The 18712-nt window shown below is 39.2% G+C and overlaps 3 protein-coding genes across 4 annotated transcripts in view; all 3 read right to left on the bottom strand.

Moving 5' to 3' along the window:
* LOC127867055 (uncharacterized) overlaps positions 1-18712 on the bottom strand; it is a 113854-nt gene that overhangs the window by 195 nt on the left and 94947 nt on the right. The gene's annotated exons all lie outside the window — the stretch shown is intronic.
* The window catches only part of LOC127867041 (uncharacterized), a 151211-nt gene that overhangs the window by 94452 nt on the left and 38047 nt on the right, over positions 1-18712 (bottom strand). The gene's annotated exons all lie outside the window — the stretch shown is intronic.
* LOC127867047 (uncharacterized) overlaps positions 1-18712 on the bottom strand; it is a 147208-nt gene that overhangs the window by 94452 nt on the left and 34044 nt on the right. The window contains exon 5 of one of the 2 annotated variants that reach the window (XR_008043238.1): positions 16231-16529. The exons of the other annotated variant lie outside the window; for it this stretch is intronic. The gene's annotated coding sequence lies outside the window, so the exon portion shown is untranslated. Of the gene's footprint in view, positions 1-16230; positions 16530-18712 lie in introns of those variants that run through there. 2 annotated transcript variants of the gene reach the window in all.

Here is an 18712-nt window from a genome sequence, read left to right as displayed (position 1 = left end):
CAGTGCTATGTGAAAAAAGGATTTAATGCATGTGCAAAAAATGTCATCCCAGAGTAGCATGTGCAGTCCACACAGGCTAATCAGGAACGACACTTTCCGCAGAAACTGAATGTTCTCTAAGAAGATTATTTCTTTATAATAAAAATATCATAAAAGCGGAAAGTATCGTCACTGATAAGCCTGTGTGGACTGCACAAGCTAATCTGGGAAGAAACTTTACGAACATGCATTAAACCCCCTTTTTACAGAGCACGACCCATATGATACATTTATGTCTCATTTGTCTATATTTTAAGCGTTTACTCAACCAAACCGTAAAGCGTTTAATATCTAGACTTCAGATTTCCTACTTGCCCCGTACAAATCGATAAGCAACAATAATAACAAAAGTTGTTAAATCGGTCGTTCAACAACAACAAAACAAATGTGTCCATCGTAGATATTAACTGCGTACCATGGAGTGCTCCGAGAGCCCGCAGTTGGTCGCAAAGGTCCGCAAGGCTTCTCTGTTACAGTCGACTGGAAACTGAAGAGGTGAGTCCGTCGAAAACCAGGCTAAAAATACATCAACAACGCCGGGTTTAAGCCAGTATTAATAATGCCGGGGTGGGGGAGGGGGATTGCTAGTGAGGATGAAAAGAGGCAGTGTGACCTTATAGATGAACATTTGTCGATTTTAAACTGTTTACATTGTAATTATTTCATAGAGTTGTTTACACTTATGTACACGAGCATGAATTACCTGCATGAACATTTTGTTGTATTGATACTCGTTTAATTTCTTGCAAGCGTAGAACTATTATCATTTGACATATGCCGCAAGCATAGCTCTGACAATACTAATCGTGTTCTGAGAAAACTGGGCATAATGCATGTGCGTAAAGTGTCGTGCCAGATTAGCCTGTGCGGGACGACAGTTTCCGCTTTGATGACAAGTTTTCTTTAAATGAAGTCACTTCTTAGCATAATTCCAGTTAAGGCGGAAAGTGTCGTCCCTTATTAGCCTGTGCGGACTACACATCGCCTGTGCGGACTGCACAGGATAATCTGGGACGACACTTTACGCACATGCATTATGCCCAGTTTTCTCAGAACGCGACTCATAGTGTGCGAATAGACAGGCTGGCCAGGAGCTACGCTTGCCGCGGTCCGTTCATGAGACCACGGAGCCTTGCTTGTTATACCGGACAGGTTGGCTCCTAACCAAAAAACGCACACTGGTCATATATGACATAAACCCCATTTTCGAATGACGTTGCTTAAATGATGCCAAGCAGTTGTCAAAGCGGATTTTAACAAATGTCGCCCCCACAATCGTTCTATCAATATTTGACTTATATAAACTTATATAACAAAAAAAGAAAATTGAGTCTTAAAAGTAGCAATAATAGAAGCAAGAGAATAATCAGTAACAGCAGTAGTAGCAACAATAGCAGTAGCAGAAGCAGTAGCGGTTTTAGCACTAATTAAGTGAATGAATTGCAATACAAGTCTTACCTGTCACTACGGAGATCATAAGACCTATGACGAAGAGGAAAACCACAGCCTTGCTCATCTTTGTGGACTAACAGGCACGGACAGACAAGCAGTGGTTTAACTGAACATCAGTGTGATCAATTTATAAATCATTTCCTACATTTACAGCCAGTAACGGACATTCGCACTTAGGCTATTACAGGAGTATGCATGTTTTGCTTTTTCAAGTCCCACTATTTCTATTGACGCTAGAACGTGTCATCGATCGTGTATGATTAAAACCTACCTACATTTATGTGTTCCCCAAAATGTACAGTTTTGTGTGAAGCATTCATATCAAAATTATAATATTTTTTAATATTCATCCAAAGTTTGAAATGTTCCATTTGGTCATTTTGTTATTTGAAAAAAACATTTTATTGCTGTTAATGAAAACCGAATTAAAACAACGTAGGCCTTAAAATAGTTAACAAATGTAAGTGCTGTACGGCATCATGTCTTTCGCAGGCGGTTATATTTTTATTGAACAAGGATATAGGACTTGATTGGTTTGTCTTGATATACAAGTTCGGTGGTCTACACCGACACAACACTCGAAGTATCTAGTAGACAAGGGTCGGCGGATGTGTTTACTTTCTTTGCAAAACTAGAAATTAAATGTGCATATGCAATACCAAGAAACGTATTATTGTTATATACTCTATAAAAATGTAATAGTTTTAAACATTATAAATAAATTAAAATAGTAGGAACTATTCAATATTTACATAATTATATTATCAAGAATTATATGATATTTTAGAGGTGTTGAATTGTTTTGCAAAAGCACAGAGACGTGATAGCAGATTGGTTAATGTTTGGTCCCCATATTCAAACTATCTTCATATAAGTTGCGAGCAGAAATTTCAAATTGATTTTAAATTGTATGCATCGTTACGTTTGGATGGTTAACTGTCACAGTGGACAACGCTAAATGAAAACTGTTTACATGGTAACGTTCTATTATATCAGAGAGCTCTTGATGCCAATGGAACACTCAATGGGATAGTCGTCGAAGCAGGATGCGATCTTATGGGTTAAAATTGTATTGGACATGGGTAACACTATTTGAATGCCATATGTTCATTATTTAATTTAAATCTCGATAAATATCACATACATGTTTTTTCTTTTTATAACTTTATAGTAGAAATTATACAAAAGGAGGAATCCTTTTTTGAATCCAGAAACTCTATCAGGAGATAGTTGTCTTGATTTTGTGAGTCGCGTTCTGAGAAAACTGGGCTTAATGCATGTGCGTTAAGTGTCGTCCTAGATTAGCCTGTGCAGTCCGCACAGGCTAACAAGGGACGACACTTTCCGCTTAAACTTGATTTTCTGCAAGGAGGGACTTCCTTGAAACTAAAAATACCATAAAAGCGGAAAGTGTCGTCCCTGATTAGCCTGTGCGGACTGCACAGGCTAATCTGGGATGACACTTTACGCACATGCATTAAGACAAGTTTTCTCATAACACGACTCTTATTAACAACTTTTATAACATAACACGCAGCATAAAAATTTACTTATTTAACAGGGCTCACCGTATTAGAACGGTCAATGCAAAGCATCGGGGATTAAATCCGGTTTGAAAATTAGCCGATCCGAATCAGGTTCCTCCTGATTTTGAATAACACAGAAACAGCACACTGACAACAACTGACAAATTATGTTTGATGAACAGAGACCATAAGACCTTATGTTTGATGAGCAGAGACCATTAGACCTTATGTTTGATGTACATATACCATTAGACCTTATGTTTGATGAACAGAGACCATTAGACCTTATGTCTGATAAACAGAGACCATTTTACCTTATGTTTGATGAACAGAGACCATTAGACCTTATGTTTGATGAACAGAGACCATTAGACCTTATGTTTGATGAACAGAGACCATTAGACCTTATGTTTGATGAACAGAAACCATTAGACCTTATGTTTGATGAACAGAGACCATTAGACCCTATGTCTGATGAACAGAGACCATTAGACCTTATGTTTGATGAACAGAAACCATTAGACCTTATGTTTGATGTACAGAGACCATTAGACCTTATGTGTTTCTCCTTCTCCGGTATACGAAGCAGTCAACGCTATATCTTTTACCCCATACCCTGAGGTCTGAATAATGAATATCATATTTCGTTTTGGGGCGACTATTTGCTTGCCTGAATCCAATTTTTCACGCTATTGTTGTTCATGTTTGTAATTCCGTTGTTATACGATGTCAAGGTAAGAAAGAAGTCAATCCTATTTATGTAAGCTAGATTGTTTCGTTAGCCCCAGCTTGTATGTAACATTCTCCGCTATCCTGGTAGAACGAGTACCTGATATCTACGGAGAAGATCTTCTAAAGGCTCCCTAGCTCACAAGGGATACTATGGAAAAGACGTTGAAAAACATACATGCATAAAATACAGCAGACAATTATGTGACCGCGTCTCTTAAACATAGGTTTATTGAATCTTCATATCTTAAAAACGCAGACAATAAGTATTTATTGATGTATCCGTATTATCTAGGATGTGCATCTTGACATAAGCGGTTTCTCTTCCCCGCGCATATCTGCCATTTAATGTAAAGTGTTTACAATCACGTTTGTTTGAGTACATAAAAAGGCATTCCATTTAATGTCTTTACAAGCCATGATAAACCATATGGACGAAATACAAAAAGAGATAAATCTATCTGGATATCAATCCGAATCCTTTTGCAACCGAAGGCTTGTGGAAAAGCATTCTTCTTTTTCTAAAGTGGCTGTATGTTATATTGTGCCGTGTTGTCAGTTATCTTTTATAAAAAAATAGAAGATTTCAAACTGTTCAATCTGTTCACATAAACAATGCTTCATGGTTGTTTAATAAAAATCAACTGATAAATATATAACAGTATTTTGACGACAGCATTTTCAAGTATCATCCGCAATATAAATACTAAAGTTATTTTTAGAAATTCGCAACTAAAATTCGATTTTGTTTTCGATGCGTCAATCTTTGAACATGTCCCTTGAAGAAGTCGTTTGCACTAGGAAATATGTGGAAGAGTAGTGATACTCGATATGTCTTGAAGAAACTATTTTTCTTAGTCTGCAAGCTACAGATCAATAACTCGGTATATCAAATGACCCGCAAGCGGAAAACTGATGTGCTGTTTCCTGATAATGCAACCCCCGCTAAAAGGTCCAACAAAAATACAATCAAACAATTACAACAATCCATCTATTCAACATTGTACTCATTGATCGTGGTCAATATTTAATTTGGTTGTATTCTTGCGCGTTTTGCATTCGTTTAGTGAGACCGTTACAGTGCACTCACTCAGGTACTCTTCAACAGATTAAACTCGCTTCAATATCGGTACCTTAATATTGTCAAACATAAAGGTCAGTGCCACGTTAATATTGGCGAACTATACTTTATCATTCATATTCACATATTTACAGATGGTGTTAATAGTCATAATGCGGGATGACTTGTATTTGCATTTGTTTGCATGAAACACACGTAAAATATAGCAGTCACGGTATGTATTTCAGTGCATCTTACACGATGACTGCTAAACGTAATACAATTCGTTAAACAAACGTATGATATAACACTAGGGGTAGGTGTTCCAGTGCAAAATACGCAGTGACCGCTAACTGCATTATGATACTCTACACAAACGCAAAATATAATCGTCTTTATGTACGGGGGCTATGACGTTTATCTTTGGAGCGGGATAACGAATGTAGGCGCGGTTTGACACTGGCGGCTACCTTCGGAAACAGCTAGATATATATCGAGACGCGTTCTGGGAAAACGGGGATTAATGTACGTGTTTGAGGCGTCCTTCAATATTGTCATGTGCAGTCCGCACACATGCTAATCAGATACGATACATATCGCGTTAATGGTATTTTTCGCTGTAAAAAAGTATCTTCATATTAAGAATCCAGTTTAGGCAGAAAGTGGCTGATAAGCCTGTGTGGTTTGCAAACTCTAAGCTGGAACGACGCTTTCAACACATGAATTATGCCCAGTTTTCGCAGAGCGCGGCTCACATCATTACCGCTCTGATAATCGCCCAATATTAAGAATACCAATAAGAATTAAATATGTTCGTCAGAAAACGTTTCTCATGCACTTGATTAACCTTTATCGCGAATATAAACATCAAATAATCAAGCGCTGTACTTGAATGAGTCGCGTTATGAGAAAACTGGGCATAATGCTTGTGCTTAAAGTGTAGTCCCTGATTAGCCTGTGACGGCACTTTACGCACATGCATTATGCCCAGTTTTATCAAATTAATAAACAATTATTTGCATTTTTTAAAAAGTACAAAACAATGAATTAAACATCTAGTTCAACAGCGTAGAAAACGTATTTCCATTTCCGCAAGATTGAAATTATACCGCTGGTTCAATATTAAATAATTTTCTACCTTTTTAAAGCTTATTACTTCTTTTAAATCTGTAATTGTTACCATAGACCGTAAAGGATGACCTTGACCTTGACCTTAACCACAATGTGTTTGTCAGAAACACAATGCCGCCTGTGTGTGTTTCAGAGTTAATATACAGGTCCTACTGGCCTCTTCACGAGGTTACGGTAGCCCGACCTGCCCCTGTGACCTCTCAGGGGAAAAAGATTAATTTTAGAGCCAAAGAAGGTCAAATTTACTCCGGCTTCTTGGGTATTCGCCAAATACTTTAATTTTTAAAAGAGTTCCGTGAACGTTGGCCAATGAGACCTTAATGTGCTATCTACCTAAAGGTGGTGTTGAGGTGCGGATCCCGTCGAGTGTCCCGCACATTACTAATGTACAAGACACTCAACGCGACCCACATCCCAACACCACCCGGTACGTAAGACCCGGAACACACACACGTATCGCTCTCACACCCCCACTCATTACGGGTGGCGCGTATGAGAGCGCCACGCCCGTGTGTTCCGGGTTCCTTGGTGGTGATCTGTGTATGGTTGTGTATAGTGTGTGGTATGTGATTGTTGTGCATTTGTCTGGAGCGGAAGAGGAGGTGTCTGTCGATTATTTACGGTCGTCGGTCAGACGTGAAGGGTTGTATATTGTTGCAGTTCCCAGATCGCAGAACCCGCCGCCCCCGCACAAGCGCACCCACGCCGAGCGAGCCCGAGCCCCCCCCCCCCCGCTCCCGCATACGGCCCCGGCCTGAGCACCCAACCGCTGGAGACCCCCGAGACAAGCACCCTCATCCACCTACTCGCTGCGCGCGACAACAAATCAGTCAAGAACCAACCATGGAGCCCCCCAAAGCCCTACCCAGAGTCACCATCGTTCTTTCCCACCCGCCTGCCAAACATCCAGACCATGTATCAAGCTGGGATGTATTAATTTTGCAGTTATGTTGTATTTGCTATTAGAAATGGATAGGTAAAGTAAATAAATGATCTAAAAACGCCGTTGATATATCATATGATCTATTTATGTTTGATATTAATTTGTGAAACTCATAGTATTATAGATTATGTCCTGTATTCTAGCTTTCATTTACCCAAGTGTGGTTGTTGTGCTCTCCGCCCCATGAGAGGTGTTAGTAGGGGTTCGAGCAGGATACAGGAAACGCCCCGATTCCAGAGGCGCCCCTGGTTCTTTTAAGTGCCCGGTGTATAGCACCGATACACTGCATCCCCGTTTAACGTCCCTCGCGGAGGACATATTAGTACATAGTGTTAGTATTGGTACTTATATACATGTGTAGTTCTGCTGTCTTGTGTCATAACTTGCGGTAACGTGGGCTCTCTCTGTTGCTATTTGGTATATAGTTTGGATGTTATTGCGAAGGGCAGGCTAGTTTTTGAAAGATCATGTATTTGATGATAGAAGAAGGGGACTATGTTTGTTTGATTGGGCCGAGATGACTAGTTCGTTGGGGGGCAGACAATCTCTTTGTAAATTCTTTCTTATTGATGTGTTAAGTGTCTTGTGAGACTGTGGTGTTGTAAGGGCCAGACTAGTTTTGATAGGTCATTTATTTGATGAAAGAAGAGAGGGGCTGAGTTTGAGTAAATTTGGTATTAGTGAGAGCGCACACGTTAGTGTTTCTGGTTATAAAAGCAAAGACAGCATTCCTATGTGTTTGTGTAATATGCCAGGTTAGTATCGTGGTCTGGTCTAGGGTATGTCGAGCTAAGGGTTCGATCCGGCTACATAGGAACATATAATGGTTAGTGTACAAATGAACTGCAAACAGTCATTCTTTTCAGTATCTTTCAAGAGGGACGGCATGTAGCGTCTCTCGCTGAGGACATATTAGTATATAGTGTTAGTATTGGTACATATACAGATCTGCTTCCTTGTGTCATATTTTATAGTAGCTTGGGCACTCTCTGTTGCTATTTTGGGAAATGGTTGTATGTTGTTTTGAGGGTCAGACTAGATTTTTGACAGATCATGTACTAGATGATAGAAGAGAGGGACTGAGTGTGTGTAAATGGACCAAGATGACTATTTTGTTTTGTGGGCTTAGACAATTTCGAGATTTTCTTTCTTCTTTCTGAGGTGATTGCCTGTGGCACTGTGGTGTTGTGTGGGCCAGACTTTGTTTTTGATAGATCATTTATTTGATGATAGAAGAAATGGACTGTGGTTATGGTAGTTTGGTATTAGGAGAGTGAGCGCTTTACTGCTTCTGGTTATGTATGATATCAGAGGCAGCAGTTATATGTGTTATTGTGGCTATTACAATGGTTAGTAAATAAATGGACTGCAATAAGTTATTCTATCTATACACTGAGAAACAAATATACTAATTATCATCACTTTTCTTTTTTTGGTAATCTTGGGTGGGTCGTGTCGACAGAGCCACAGTGCGAGGGGGAGCGCCTCACCACCCCAGCCGACACGCTCCATCCAACATTTTTTAATATAATGCATATATAAAATACATGGTTGTGATATCTACATCTAAAGGGGTTGTACTGAAGGTTTCTCTATTGAGTTACCTGAGTGCGCACTTAATGCGGCTTCCGTCTCTGTGCGGAAGTGTAGTGTCTGCGTGCTTACCCCACTACCGTCGTCGTCGGCTGCTGCGTGCTGGGTGCAGCGGAAAAAATTTAAAATAACGAGGACCAGCACAGGCGGGAGGGTCTCGCGGAACCCGGATACTGTTAGCCCGATTTTTTGGTTTACAAAGGGGGGATTTTAGATTTGTCCATATCGTTACATAGTGGATACAGATGTTCGTTTTTATTTTTATCAAGCGTACCTATCCGTCATTGATTCTGATAGCGTGCCCTTAGGGTTAAATTGCGTTTATGTTGTACGGTCGCGGTTGTTAACGAGACAGGCGGCCGATACATTTCATGATTTGGTTGACATTTATATTCGGTTCCGTAATCCCTTCCGTCGTTTTATTAAGAGAGTGTTGTTGTTGTTTTACTGGGTTATAATGTGTAGCTTGTCAGCCCTTGCCCATCCGTGGCGTCGTCACAGGGCAAAGACCAGGGGGCCCCACTGACACACAGGTGTGACCCGTTGGCTATGCCCTGCGACGGAGTAACTATAGGTCGGTTGTCATATCCGCGTTATGCTCAGGCCGTGATAATACCGTAGGTTCACTCTGTGCGGGCCCGGGCGAGCGGCCCCATTGACACACAGAAGTGACCAGTCATCCGTGCCCGCCCAGAGGGCCCTTTATGGCTATAGTCCACGGACGGGGTCCGGCGGACAGGTTAAATGTTATGTAGTTACCTAGATGTGTTTTTTGTCCGGCACCGGGACGCGCTTTATTCGCACTTTTGAAAGTTACGCGACTTGTTTATACGCATATTTTAGCTATTTCGGATAAGCCTAAGGAAGATAATTTATGCAAGAAGATTCTGGTTTGGTTAATATGCCCTACTGTATCGCTTTATTTTATAGATTAAGTGCAGGTATGAATCTAGTTTTAGCCTCAATTTTAACAGAATAGATTTTGTGACGCTAAATGGTTGAAGTTTCGAGCGTTTGTGGGGTATTTCCATATATGTTTTATATTGCAAGGGAGGTAATTCTAAGCCGTTAATGTTCCAAAATGAGTCTTTTTTTTCGTTATATTTGTGTCTGTTTTCAAGTCGGTGGTGGGTTGAAAAATAAATTACTATTAGTATTAAGTAAAAATGGCTATTGGTACAGAAATAAGGTGTTCATATAATTGTTCGTTTAATGCGAATTGCCTTATATCTTGTTTTTGCAAGGGAGATAATTAAATTACGCAAAAGATCGTAAAAATAGTCCTTTCCGTACATATTTATGTTTGTTTTGCAATGAATATGGGAATTAAACCTTAAGTGACTATTAGTATGGGGACGAAGAGATATTGTTACGGATATATGATGTCTGTATAAAGTCTTGGGATAAATCGATAGATATATATACTATTATGATATTTTCTCTCTTGCGGCGTCTCCCGCATCACCGCGGCGTCCCACTCGGGACTCCCCCTTTCAGCAGTCACAATGGTCTACGGTTTAATATTTAGGTTGTTAGGGAAGCAATTTATCTAGTGTATTTATATTGTAATATTTATAATATTTAGATTGCTAAGATTGCTGTGTATTTAACCTGTAATATTTATGTTTTATTTTAATAAGGCATACGCAGTGGAAGCTCGCTTAGCGGAGTATTTTAACTGTTTGTCAAATGTGCGATGTAATTAGTGTATTTATATTTTATTGAGATATCCCGTATCTCGCAAAAATTTAAAAACATGTCTTATAACGGATCCGATCTTGTTCGGCGGCATTAACAGTAGAAGGCGATCAATTTTAACAGAGATATTGTTATATGCTGCTATTATACCTGCACTTAGTTCTAGTCTTTGGGCCGCGTGTTGAGGGCATATGAAGAATTAATGTTCGATGGTGTCTGGGACACTGCATTTGGGGCACAGAACAGTTTCGTAGCTATCACCGTGTAACCTAGTCACCCCTTAGCGCATACGCGTATATGCCCTATCTTCTTGCTTAATGGGGCTATAGATATGGATCTTATGGCTGGGGTTAGTGATAAGTGGTAAATCATGCTCAGTGCAGTATTTTGACCATTTGTAGTCCTGTTCCTTGTACGCTTTTTGGTTTATAATGGCTATAATTTCGCGTGCGCTGGGTTTTAGCTCAGAGAGTAGGCCGTCTTGGGATCCTAACTTGGCAAGTTTATCTGCGTATTCATTGCCCGGGATGCCTACATGACTAAGTATCCATATAAGTTTAAGAGATATGTTTTTATTAGTCAGTTTTGTGATACCTTTTAGAGCTGCGTATATCAAATCTGGTCGCGTTTTCGAGGATCCTGCGTGCAGTGCTTGCAATGCGCTAAGAGAGTCGGTTAAAATCGCGTAGTTTGTCTGTTTGTGCGTGTTAAGCGTGTTAAGCCACCTTACTGCGTCATTAATTATTGCTAGCTCGCAGGCAAATATGGAAAGTTCTTTTTAAGTTTTAATCTGTTGTGGTGGATAATGGCATTTTGAGGGTTGTATACTACGTACGCAGCGCCGGCTAATTTTAAATCCTCGTTTTTACTACCGTCTGTGAAAATCTGTGTATACCCGCCGTATGTATTATTTATGTAATTTAAGGCTATGGTTGCGCTATTGGAGTCGATTTCGGATTTGTTAATCAGTGTTGATAGATGAAAGTCGATGTCAGGTTTTACTATTTCACTAAGGCTGTAGTAGGTAGGTGGTTGGAGTTCAATTTCGTTAATTTTATAGTATAAATTAAGCGCTCGGACATTTTGCGCGTACGGGTCTCCAATGCGACTTTTAGGTTTACGGTAGGCCGGGTCTTCGGTGACCTTTGAGTTGATCGGTAGGTTGTTTTCCATAGGATTAGTGCGCGCGTAATACTTCATTTGATTTATTTGCCTTTGATGGTCCAGGTCAAGCATTCCACACTCGAGATGGATAAGAACGGTACTTGTGGTTTTACGTGTGCCCGTGATTATTTTGAGTGCCGTGTTTTGGATAACTTGTAGCTTTTTAAGTAGTTAATCGCTGGCTGAGTTATATGCTATGCTTCCGTAATTTATCTTTGCCCAGATAGTGGCTTTGTAAATACTCATCAGTGCTTTCTTGTCTGTGCCCCAGTTATTTTTTTGGATGCATTTGAGAAAATTAAGATCTTTCTGGCAGCGCACTGTTAATTTGAGGATGTGTTCTTCCCATGTTAGGTATTTATCAAATGTCGTTCCTAGGAAAGTAATTTTGTCGAGGTATGGGAGCGTAGCGCCACATAGTGTTAATAGCGGAAGTTCTGTGATTTTTTTAGAAGTTGTTTTGGATGCGCGGTTAGAAAAAACAATTGCTTGAGTTTTAGAGGGATTAATTTGAAAGCCGTATGATGCACTCCAAGTTTCTATAGCAGTCAGGGCGTTTTGAATTTTATCAATTGCTAGTTTAGGCGACCATGAGGTAGTCCATATGGCACTGTCATCTACAAAGAGGGAAAGATCAATTAGGCCTGTTTTATTTTGTGCATTATGCTTATGAATCGTGCGTTCTAGCGAGTTCATTGTAACGGAGAATTATATGGGGGAGAGAACACTTCCCTGGGGGCAGCCGTTTGTTGTCTCGACCGTTTCGGAAGTCGCGTCATGTAGTCTTACTTTTATTTTCCGCGTTGTGAGGAAGGCTGCGAGCCATTTGAGCATGGTGCCCTCTATACCTAGTGTATGTAGCATAAGAATCGCATGTTCATTCCATAATTTATCGAACGCGGCAGTGAGATCTAAGAAAACGGCTGCTACCGATTGGCCTAGATTTTGAGCTCTTCTGATGTCGGCTTCGAGGCGCACTATATGGTCTTCGCACGAGTGGTGAGCTCTACACCCTGATTGATTTTTCGAAATTAGGTTGTGTTTTTCAAGATAAGCGCATAATCGGGGTTTAATCATTTTTTGCATTAGTTTTGTGAATGTTGATGTTAACGAGATCGGCCGGTATGAGGCTGGAGATTCTTTGGGTTTATTAGGTTTGAGGATCGGTATAATTGTTGCCTCATGCCATTCATTAGGGAGGGTGCCTTCGGCCAACGATTTATTGTATAAGGCGAGGAGCTCTTGTTTTGCAGAGAGAGGGAGTTGTTTCAGTATTTTGTAATGTATATTATCATCACCTGGCGCGCCATTTTTACAAGTCAGTAAGACTGTTTCTAGTTCGAATAAGCTAAAAGGCGAAATGTATTTGTGAGTTTTGGTCTGTGTATGAAATTCGAGCCATTCTGGAAATTCATGTTTAGTTTTAAGTTTTCGCGCAATGAAGGCTCGAGAGTAGCCTTCGTCGCTGCTTACCGTTTGGTAGTGGCGTACTAAGGCCGTAGCTTTATCGGCGTTTGTTACAAGTATTTCATTATTGATGCGCAATATCGGAGTTATAGGAGGCGGTCTGCCTTGCATACGGTGTACTTGAGACCAAAGTTCTTTGCTAGTGGTTTTATACGAAAGATTGTTACAGAACTCTTTCCAGCTATATAGTTTTGCTTTTTTAATTACTTGTTTTACCGTAGCGCGGGCTTCTTTAAGTTTTGCATATTTGGGACCCGTTCTGATTCTGATGCATTTTTTCCTGCATTTTTCGCGGTATTTAATAGCGGTTTCACATTCCTCGTTCCACCAAGGTACAGAGCGTTAAATTTTTTTAGGTTTTTTGTTGGCTATGGGAATAGAATTGTCTAGCGCTGTCGTGAGTTTATTTAGATAGGAATGGAAGTGAGTGTTAGAGTCAGTATTATCTTCGTTGGGCAGAAATTCGTTATTGCATTGTACTTTAAAGTTATTCCATTGATCAGGTGTAGCCTTATGGATTTTCCACTTATGTTGTATTGACGGAAGGGTGTGTTCAATTTTCAGTTTTAAATTCACCACGATAGGGAGATGGTCGCTACCAAATGAATTGTCGAGTACATTGAAGTCGCTTATCGCTTGTAATTTAGCTGATATAAGGGCGAGATCGATCGCGCTGTCAGAATGGCCGGCGCGGTCGGCCAGTCTCGTGACCTGTCCGTCGTTTAAGAAATTGAGGCTTGTGTTATTTAGTAATTTAAAGAGATTTTCCGCATGATCATCACATCGTGGATCGCCCTCGGGGTTCCAGCAAGGGTGTTTGATGTTAAAATCGCCAATGATAATATTGTTTTGTCTTTGGTCTAAAGAGTGAAAAAAAATTGAGTAGTTTTTGAGAGTATTTTCTACAGTTTGAGCGTATACACATTGGATACGAAAGGACAGGTTTTTATCGAGGTAGAGTGTGATAGCACACGACTCAATCGGGCAATCTTGGTTAATCTTGATTTCAGTAAATGGGATTCCCAATTTTACATATATAGCTACCCCCGTGGCCGTTGCCTTTTTTCCTTCTATTGATCTCACGGGTTCTTGGTATCCTTTTAATTGAACTTGTTTAATTTTGCTTCTAAAGTTTGTTTCTTGGATGCATACAACATGTATCTCATTATTATTTACATAATTTTGGAGCTCATACAATTTGTTATTGGTATCATGACAGCCAACCTCTCGGGCGTTCCACGACATTACGGTAAGATTTGAAGTAATATTTGGTGCTGTCGTAGCCATTGAGGGGCTTGTATTGGGAGATTGTACAAGCTTAAGGGGTTGTTCTATTAATATAAACCGTACGCGTGGCGGAAGTATATCGGGAACGGCGGCGCGAGCGCTTGCCTTCTGTGATGGCTATGTCGCATGATGATAGGATTCGGGCGGTACCGGTTCAGATTAAGTTTTTTCCTATGGATGTGTAGAGGCGAGCTCTCATGGTTTTTAGGTTGCCAGTAGTGACGTTGGAGTTGTGTGCGTCGTGGTGTTTGTTGTTGTTGTTGTTTGGGGGGTGACCGGGTTGTTTGCGTTAATGGTTTGGTTGTGGGTTTTTGCTTGCTGTGATTGTTGTTGTTGTGTGGGAGGAGGGTTCATGACCTGTTTTGGTTTTGTGGGTTGAACGGGCGTTGGTGATGGTTGCACGGGCGGTGTTGATTTGATGTTGAGTTGCTAAGCCTCTCTTTCAGGGAATTTATTTTTTGAGAATAGTTAGTATTTCTGCTTCAGATTTACCTACCAGTTGTTTAGCAATCACAATACCGCCTACTGCGCCGCTTTGAATAATTTAACAAAAATATATGCGTGGGCAGGTCAGATAACTATGTCCATTTAAAGCTTATTACTTCCCTTGACTTTGTTTTTTCGACCCTATACCTTGAAGGATGATGTTCACCTTGAAATTTTACCACTGAAAATGTGCAGCTCCATGAGATACACGTGAATGCAAAATATCAAGGTGCTATCTTCAATATTTAAAAAGCTATGGCCAATGTTAAGGTTTTAGAACGACGCCTACGGCGTACGGCGGACGACGAGCTGGCTATGGCAATAGCTCGGAGTTTCTCCGAAAACAGCCTCTTTAAAAAACTAACAAAAAGATAACTTACATAAGAATACACACGCTTAGAACAAAACGAGATTAACGGTATAACTAGATTAACGAAAATCAACCATTACGTTTATCATGTATGAAAATATTTCCGCATAAAAACATCAATACTATAACATATATCTTTGTATCTTTAGATTCAATACAAACTATGTGTTTTGATGAAAACAGATTATCCGTGTTCAATAAAAGTTTACAATTACTTGTCCAGTAAAAAAAACGCGCAATTATACATTAACATGAGAAGTAGTTTAATCAATTCGCATAAAACAACTGTACTTTATTTCTTATTTGTGAATGCAACAATAGCGTTATTGAAGACATTTTAAAAATAAGAATGAACACAGATATGCACCATTTTTATCGATAAGTGCAAACATGTGTTCAATACTTTTTGATCAATATTACAAATCACAACAATGTTTCTACTCAACAAGAAAAACAAGAATATTATCGATACATTTACAGCAATTACAACAATACCAGTGGACTTTCAGTAACTGCCAGTAACACATATATTTATTCAGTGCAAATGCGTTAACAATACCAACCATAAACCAAGTGAACATTTAGATAAGAAGATGAAATACAAATGACACAAACACACTTTATTTCCTAACATGCATACGCAAATTAACAAAAGTCACATTTCTACATACGTCGACAAAATGAGTTACTACTATAAGCTCTAAAGGGAAATATATGCATAACTTGAAATTATACCGCTGGTTTCCAAGCGCGATACGTACATATTTTGTTAAGATATATACAATATAGCAAAATTACTTTACATAACGTTATTTTGCAAACTAATGTTATCTATGCGAAACCGATTGACATTTTTTAATAAAATGTATCGAAATTTATTGTTTCGGTAAAGTTTACAGCCTACTGTAAACAAATCTTTTGTAAAATTGTGCACATTTTTAAAAAGTGAAACGAACGTCTGCAAGTCAAACATCAATTACTGAATAAATCACTATTACGATAAGTTGTATAATTTTCACGTTTTTTGGCAACAATGACAGGTGATTCGTTAAAGATAATATGTACTCAAAAGTTATAAATACGTGTTGCGCCTCGTTACTGATCTATTGATCATCGTTAACGTTTTACATCATAATTCGATCCAAAATAGGATCCGCGTTGATAACTCGACTCCCTTCCATCATCATCCTCACGCCAACATCCGTTATAACCTCGTCTATTCGTCTCTTTAATGCCTGCAAAATCGCATCGGTAAAGTCAACCTTCCTGTTCTCATCCCTGCAGAGGAACATTCTGTTCATGCGCATGAGCCACAACAACTCAAGCTCTATTCTCCTCCCGCTGTACCATCGTAATGGTTCAGGGTGAGCTACGATGCATTGTCGTATCTTTGGAAGTCTTAGTATCACCCTAGGACCTTCATTGAGCATATCTGTAATCGTTGATATCCATGTGCGTTGCTGTTCCCCATCCAGTCCAGAGGTTGCCATCAAATTCCTTTCTGGAATCATATAGTATGGTAGCTCTAAGGTGATCAATGCAACTCTAAGCGCATCCAATGCTTCATGCAACCACTGCAAAATACTTTTTTTATGAAACGAGGCTTGAGGATTATTTTCCGCCATCCATAAAACGATGTTTTTTAATGTGTACGATGTAACTTCTTTCTTACGTGGATGTAATACATCGTTCTTTATCATTTTCAATAAAACATACAATTTAGTTTGAGTGGCATTAAGATTGCTAATTAGTTCGATCTCACCGGCGTTGAAACACACTCTCCATTCGACATGTTGATATTCACTTCCTTTAAATCCAACAGGCGTAAGAAATGCTCCAAGTGATACGATGTACTGAACGACTTCCGTTGGCGGCCAGTGGCGATGTCTTGCGGCCCATTTTGACAGAATGTTGGGGCAGTAGTAATGTAATGCATGTACATAGTCACGGTGCAAGTGTCCATGAATTGTACTCGGAATTGATGGTCCCGCACGCTCATGCTGCACCGTGCCCTCAGGCAAGTCTTCGTTCGAACAGTTATTAACATACAAGTCACTGCTCAAAAGTTCGCGACCATATCCGTCATCACAAAACGCATCATGTACGTGCCTGTGAATTGTTGTACCGAGTCTCTCCAGTAGCAGTCTACAGTGACCATGGTAACTCCTGCGGCTGAGTGATCTCAACACGGTTATCTCCCCAGGAAAGGCACTTGACTTAACATCATCTTCTAAACAGAATACTCTATTATTTACAGCCATTATATCCACATCATTTTCCAACAAGTTGCTCAGCCCCTCACCTTTGCTACCCGTAATAATACACATTGTCGTTCCACATGTCGTTGCAGTCATCAGCTTGCCTAACTCCCGATATGCGTCTCTCCGAGCCTGTATGATCTCCTGTCCGTAACCGAGCCAGCTCAGTATAGTGCATGTCTCAACGGAGGTATTTTCCCACTTAATCTAAAAAAACGTTTCAATTAGAAACACGCTACATGTCATAAATAACATTATGTCGTTAGTCGTTAGTCGTCAAATAAATCAGCAATACTAAAATTTTTCCAATTTAAATTATTCTTTTACGGCCATACCATTCGATGTATTATCAATTTAAAATTCTAACACGGCACGCAACTTGTTTTCTATAGACAAAGAAGGAAATCAAAAGTGGGTTATTCTGCAATAACTTATGGGCGGAGCTAAATGTTTCGAAAATAGTTCCGAATAAATAAAGAAAATATTGCAGTAAAATGCACGTGCTAAAACCCGCTCTGAAAGAAATGTAATAAATGTAGCATGTATAAATGTAATGAAATAACAAATTGTATATTTGGTGATAAGTGGCATAACCACACCTACAAAGAATGTTATTGGTTAGGAAGCGTAATTCAGAAAACATTTATAGCATGTCAGCATTTCAGTAGCATCAATAAACGTGCCGTCATTAAGTTTCTACGATTGTTGTTTTCAATGAAAGTGACATCATTTGCAAAATATTTATGACTGAAAACGACGTCATATGTTTGTACTCATCAATGACGTCACTAAATAGTGAACTTTGTACTAACAAAGGAGGTTGACCATACCGATGCGATTTTTATGTTCCTCAAGTTGATGGCTTTACTAGTTCTTCATTTTACTACAATGGTATTACGGATTGGAATGCATTACCCGATAATATAAAGTCCATCGAATCGAAATTTACTTTTAAGAAACTTGTTAAGACACATCTATTAAATGATATGAAGGTAGACGAGAATTCCATGTATTTTTACTTTTAGATTTGTTTTATTTTTATGTAATTTATTATGTTTATGTTTTGTATTCGTGTCAGTGTATTATCATGTCAACTTTTGAAAGATTCACTTAATTCGTAGAAGAAATCATGTGTAGGATCATGTCGATTATATATTAAGAACTGAAAAACAATAAATTTATAGTCACGTATAAGATTTGTTCGACTAAATCCAGGGACCCCGATGGAAATAAGCTTTTTCATGTTTACATGTCTAAGCTTTACGGGTTATCTTGTGTATACATCATGTCGTAATCTTATTTGGATCTGTGATAAATGGCACCATTCATGTAATGCATGTTTCTGAATATGATAATAATGCAATCTATACGTTACTTATTGCCTTGATTGCATTGAATTGTAAATTGCTTGACATGTATGCACAAATAAAACAAACAAACAAAAGGCGGAGTATTGAAAAATATAGTTCACGTCCTAAAGCTTGAACCAAATCAATCAGAATCGTGTTA

The sequence above is a fragment of the Dreissena polymorpha genome, chromosome 2, assembly GCF_020536995.1.
Source record: "Dreissena polymorpha isolate Duluth1 chromosome 2, UMN_Dpol_1.0, whole genome shotgun sequence".
In the NCBI taxonomy this organism is placed as follows: Eukaryota; Metazoa; Mollusca; class Bivalvia; order Myida; family Dreissenidae; genus Dreissena; species Dreissena polymorpha.
This window is presented reverse-complemented; position numbering and strand designations above follow the sequence as displayed.